The sequence below is a fragment of the Gallus gallus genome, chromosome 1 (genome assembly GCF_016699485.2).
Source record: "Gallus gallus isolate bGalGal1 chromosome 1, bGalGal1.mat.broiler.GRCg7b, whole genome shotgun sequence".
Lineage (NCBI taxonomy): Eukaryota > Metazoa > Chordata > Aves > Galliformes > Phasianidae > Gallus > Gallus gallus.
In genome coordinates, this window is record NC_052532.1 from 148,728,559 (window position 1) to 148,735,100 (window position 6,542).

Genomic DNA, 6,542 nt, shown 5'->3' on the forward strand with positions numbered 1-6,542 from the left:
AGAAAAAAGATGAACAGTGACATAAAAAAGCCGTAAGTAGTTCAATAGAGTTAGGATGAAGTTTCTGTAAAAGTATTTCCTTGCTATCTGATAATATGCTGGTAAATTCTTTAGACATTTTAAAGCAGACAGGTCTGCAAGACCAGTACAGATACTGTGGATATTTTGCTAAACATCATTTCTGATTCTTTTTATCTCCAGGTGGAATGCCCTGGCAGTACTGATTATCACATTCCCTTGGTTTAGTATAATATCTCAGAGGCCCTCAGTGTGGTAAAAAGAAGTCTGAGAAATACAAATGGTAACTAGTGCTTTATTCTTAGGTTTGCCCTTTACTCTCCCTCAGCCAGCACAGTGGCTTTTCCTCTCTTTTTTTTTCCTTGTTCTGTCATAGTATGGATTCCCACACAACTTCGTAAAGAAGTATTTCCGTGTTTAGCTAAATGTTATTAATTCACCAAGTAACAGCCATTCAAGAGTGCAAATATTAACAAACAAATGGACAAACAAACCACATTATTCAGCCCTGACTTAGCATTTCCGGTGATCTTTCTTCTGGAATAAGGCATCAACTCGAGGTATAATAATGCGATGACTTAACACCTCATTCTGACAAGAAAAGCATCTAGCTGATATGTGGGTGGAATGTCCAGCTGCACAGAAGAAATGTGGTGATAGTTACAAACACGTAACTATGGTTTAAAATCAATGATGTTCAGTGCAGCTGAAATCTGCTATTCCTATTAAAGTGAACAAATTAGAATGCTATTAAACCATATTGAGCCAAACTGTAGTTAATGTTTGTCTTAGTTTTTAGTAGAACACATACGTCTTTTTGCTAGTTTTCTGATTTTGTCTGTATACTTTCCCTAAACTTATTATTTTCACTTTTGGCCCACAAACGTGAAAGCTAGAAATCATGTGTGAATTTTATGCTGCCTTTCAGCAACCATTAATGTTCAGTATATTTCATCTTTAGAAAAAATGCAAAGCTGGTGTTGCAACTAACAAGATGTTTTCAAATAAAATAACACATACACAAGAATTTAGACTTGTGAGGAATTCCCATAACAATTTAACTTGCCTTTCAATGATTCAGAAATTAAAGATAGCTGATCTTCTTCCATTGCATGAATATTCCTTGGTAGTATCCTAGCATATTCCAATCCTCATAATTATGCCTAAGAAGAATCCAAAAGAGAGCAACGGAATGAATAATTGTGTCATACTTAAATTCAATTAGGCCTCAGTTTTAAATTCATTTAGTCCGGGTCTTCAAACTCATTCCACTCTAGCAGTAGAAAGGTGTTTTAAAAAATTCTTTCTACTAATTGGTAGGATGAGAATAATATGAATCTCTTTCTGCAACATCCCATCCTGTTAAACATCCTTGTTGAGTAGAAGAAAGAACAGAAAAGTCTAAGTGAAATGTTTTCTGTCTCAAATTACATTGAGTTTGGATTAAAATTTCTCAAAAGTTCCTGAGACAGACACTGTAACTGTTCTGCATGTCACCTGATCCAAAATTCTGATCAAAGCAGAAGTAGCTCTAAAGTTATATCAGGTTGACTAAGGTTAAGTTTAAAGTATTTCTATGGAAATAATTTCTTCATCAATGTTTGGTCACCCTTATTGTGATATTTTTCCTTGCTATACAATTTCTTCTGCTACTAACCGAGACTGTTGCCTCTTGTCTATTTTTTGTGCACTTCCAGGGAGAATCAGTCCTTCTTTTTCCTTATTAGCCCAGCACTTCAGTCAGTTCTTCATTCAGTCAGTAATATATCTGTTCAAACTGTATCTCTTCAGTGTGTCTTCAAGGATAATGAAAGGATGAGTGGGTTGTAGAAAAAACCTGTCTAAAGTCTGAACAGACAACACTCGCATTTTTTATTTTTTTTCAATAAAATCCAATCATGTTGGTCTGGCACAGACTATTCATGATAAATTCACAATGGTTTCGTCCAATCACAATTTCTTTCTTTGAAATATTTGATTATCCTTAACTAGTTCCATAATTCTCTACGGCTTTAGGTTAAACAGGTGAACTTTTAATTTCCCAAATCTTCTTTCTCTCTCTTCTTGAAAGTAGGCATAATGTATTCCTTGCTTATCACCAAATGTCATTCCAAATCACCACAAACTCCTGTGATTGACAGGAATACATTTCATTCTCTTATTGTGTGTGAAACTTGTAAATCTCATCATTTAATTGATGCAGTAGGTCAGAATATTTAATGAAAACTGTTCTGTTGCTTCTAAATCTATAGACCTATCTTCTTTCTCATGAAGATTTACAATCAACCAATGTGGGAGGAGAGGTCAATTTGTCCTCTTTGAATACTGACTTACTGATAATGAGGCTCTGGGAAAGAGTAAGAAGGGCTGAGTAACGGGATGTTTTGCTGCCAAGCATAAGTTCTTTGCTGTTATGAAGACTTGTTATGGAACTTGTTTGCTTTCTAGCCAATGGATTGTTAGTGGAAATGTACTGAATACACGTGTTGGAATATAAAAAGCTCGCTTAGGAAAATAAAGTAGAGAATCTTCCTTGCTCGAGAACCCTGTGTCATGTTGCTAACTTGTGACAAACAAATAGTCTGCTCTGTTTACATCTGTCATTAAAAGCAGAGGGCATCTGTGGGACATATCTTTTAATACTTAGTATCCTCAGATTTGCAGAGAAAAACAATGCCTATACCAAAGAAGGCTGCTTTATGGGAAGTATACTGAAGCAAAGGAAGATACAACATACCTCAAACTACCGAGAGAAGTCCAGGAATTTGTATAACTCATATTCATATGTCAAGTATAAAAATGTCTCTAATCTTTAAAGGAAATCAATAATAGGACAATGTTTCATTAAAAGTTTTAGATTCATATTAAACTATCTGAAGTATTGTCATATTCAGCAAAGTAGTGTACAGTAATACACAGAAGCTGAAAAGCAGAAATAAAAGGGTACTTCTCATGGAGGTAAAAAGAACACCAAACAACACGATATTATTAAACACAGTTTATGAAATGGGCTAAGTAAATGATGAGCTTCATGAAGGAAAGTTTGAAAAACACACACACATGCACATACACAAACAGATTATAATTAGCTGAGATTTGTGAATTAACATGGTTTAGTCTGGGAAGGCATGACACTCTCTGGTGTCTGTATCATGCTCTGGGAAGGACTCAACACTGACTCTTTGTATGCTCTTCTTCTGTTCATGTTAGAAATAGGCTTGACAGGTCTCTATAATTGGGTGGGTTTTATAGTCAGATATCAGCACAGGCTTCCAATCAAAGAGATCACCTATGCCAAGGTTCATCACTCAGATCTTGTCTTGTTTTTCATGTTTGGCCATAGCCCACTGCATTTGTTTGGGTTTTAGTTGGTTCTTGGCCAAGAAAGTTGTGACAGTCCCTGTCTTACTCCAATTTATCAGAGGGAGAGGACTTTCTTTGATGTATGTATACCCAATGTGAGATTAAGAAACAACAGTTGAAATGGTGGTCCGACCAGTTTATTACAAATCTTAATCAGGGAGATGGGGAAGGGGAGGACGGTGACTATTACAAATTAGGGTGATGGAGAAGGGAAAGTGGGTGATAGAAAAGGTAGGAAAGAAGCAAGAATTATGTAGAGAGGGGATAGTCACCACCATGATCCAGCAGCATCCCATTGCACGCTGTTCCAATGGTCCGAAGCAAAAGCGCAGGGGGAGAGTAGCAGCAGTGTGGCCAGCCTTAGGCAGCAAGCAGGTACAGCGACAGGGCAAGTCCAGGAGAAAGCGACAGGTCTCAGGTAGCTGGCCCAGGAGAGTCTGTCAGCATGCAGGCATCACGTTGTGAAACATCTGATGTCAAACATCTATCCTCATGGTTGTTGGTCTCTTTTTTTATCCTTCTTCTTCTTCTGCCAACGTGGCATTCCTGGGCACTTGGGTAAGAGTCATGTGCAGTACCCCCTGAGATGGCTATCTCCTTCGAGATAAGCCCACACAAAAGACTGCTTCCCAGCCATTAAGCTGTGGTTTATCTCTCTCTCTCATTGTCCTGGCCTGCAAATCTTCAGACTTTGCCTACTTCGACCAGGACTTGCCTGGACTTCTCTATCTGTGTCCCTCAAACAAAGGATTTCTCAACCTTTTTCCAGGACACATCCATCAGGGTTACTCAGCAAGCTTTGAGACAATGGTACAAAAGAATAATCTCTTATAGTCCCTTATTAGATGTCCTGAGAATTTCACGTCTGCTTATAAGTAATTTTAATTAAATAGTAGTATACAAGCAAAAAATTTCTACAGTGAATTGATGCTATACTGTAAGTTGAAACTTTTAAATACTCAAAAAATAGGACTTTTTGTCTGCAACTTATAATATCAAACTAGATCAGCATTATTAATGCTATATCTCTTACGTTTTTAGGTAATCAAAGGCCCTTGCATAGAAAATCAACTAGAAAAATTGTAAGGAATACATGGGAGTATATATCTAGCATGGCACTTCTAAAACATTTTCATCTTACCTGTAACATGCTTTCTTTTGTTTAGAAGATGTTTTAGCAACAAAAATATGTACTAAAAATGCACACTTATTATTTGCTTTTTGAAGAGTCCTTAGTTATGACTAAGAGAGAGTCTTAGCATAATAGTGTGAATACTAATCACTGAAAAAAAATGTGCTTATGCCACACACTGCTTGGAATACAGGTTATGTTTTCATGGTAAAGATCTGCTGGTTAAACTGAGGAATAAGAGAGAAAGATACAGACAGTGGAAGAAGGAATATGTGACCTTGGAAGAATCCAGGGAAGCTGTCTGGATGTGCAGAGATCGGAACAGGAAAGCCAAGGTGCAAATGGAATTAAACTTGGGGAGGGATGTGAGAAATAAGAAGAAGGGATTCTACAGGTAAAATGGAGAGAGAAATGATCAATGGTAAGGGAGAACAGGTCTCTTCAGTCATGGAGAAGGTTGAGATATTCAATGAGTTCTTGTCTTAGTCTTCATTGCCAGTCAAGCTTCCCACGCCTCTCATGTCCATGAAATTCTAAGTGGGTGTCAGAGGTGCAAAATCCCACCTAGTCTAACAGTGGAGCAAATCCGAAATCACCTATGAGGCTGAATGTGTCTATGGGGCTGGATGATAATGCATCACAGGATCCTGAAGGACCTGGCAAATGTGGTTGCCAAGCCACTCTCTGTCATATTTGAATATTTTTGGCTTTCAGATGAAGTCTCTGGTGATTGGAAAGAGGAAAATCACTCCCATTTTTGAGAAATGTAGAAAAGAAGACTTAGGGACCTATAGGCTAGTGAGCCGCACCTCTGTGCCTGGGAAAATTGTGGAGCAAATCCTCCTGGAAGCTATGTTAATTCAAATGTAAGATGAGAAGGTGATCCCAAACACCTAGCATGGCTTCACCAAGGGCAGATTGTGCCTGACCAATCTGATGGCTTTATATGATTGAATAATGACCTTGGTAGACAAAAGGAAGGTAACTGATGTTGTCTACCTGCAATTCTGCAAGGTCTTTGGCATGATCCCATACCACATCCTTATCTCTAAACAGAGGGAATATGGATTTGAAGGGTGAACTACTTGGTGGATAAAGATTTGGTTGGATGGTTGCAGGCAGAGGGTTGTTATCAACAGCTCTATGCCCAGGTGATGAGTATGTCCCCCAGGGGTCTGTCTTGGGACTGGTGTTCTTCAAGATCTTTATCAGTGACATAGACAGTAAGATCAGGTGTACTCTCTGCAACTTTGCTGATGATATTAAGCTGTGTTGCAGTTGGTACAACAGAAGAGAGATATGCACTTGCTGCCCAGAAGGCCAACTGCATCCTGGGCTGCATCAAAAGAGAGGTGGCCAGCAGAGTGCTTGTCTCTACTCTATCCTCATGAGACCCCATCTTGATAGCTGCATCTAGGTCTGGGCCATCCAGTTATGAAATTGACTTGTTGGAATGGGTTCTGAGGAAGGCAAAAAAGGTGATCAGAGTGCTGCGGCTCCTCTCCCATGAAGAAAGGCTGAGGAAGCTGAGGTTGTTCAGCTTGCAGAAGAGAAGGCTCCATAAATGTCTCATTGTGGCTTACTAGTATTTGAAGGGTAATTTTAAACAGGCGGAATACCAACATTTTACATGGTCTAATAATAATAGGACAAGGGAAAATGACTTTAAAATAAAGGAAAGGAGATTTCTATTAGATATTAGGAGGAAAATCTTTGCTCAAAGAGTAGTGGGACACTGGAACAACTTGCCCAGGTAAATGGGCATTTGCCCAGGTAAATGTGAATGTACCATCTGAGACATTCAAGACCATGCTAGATAGGGCCCTGGGAAGCCTAATTTAGTAGGTAAGAATCCTGTCAATGGCAGAGGGTGTTGGCAGTAAATGATCGTTAAGGTTTCTTCCAACCAAAGTCATTTTATATGATCCTATGACATTTCAGTAAACTTAAGAGTGCACAAATGACTGCACTGCCTCTGACCAACATTCTGTTCTGAACATAAACTGGCAGTACAAAGCAAGTGAAGGAA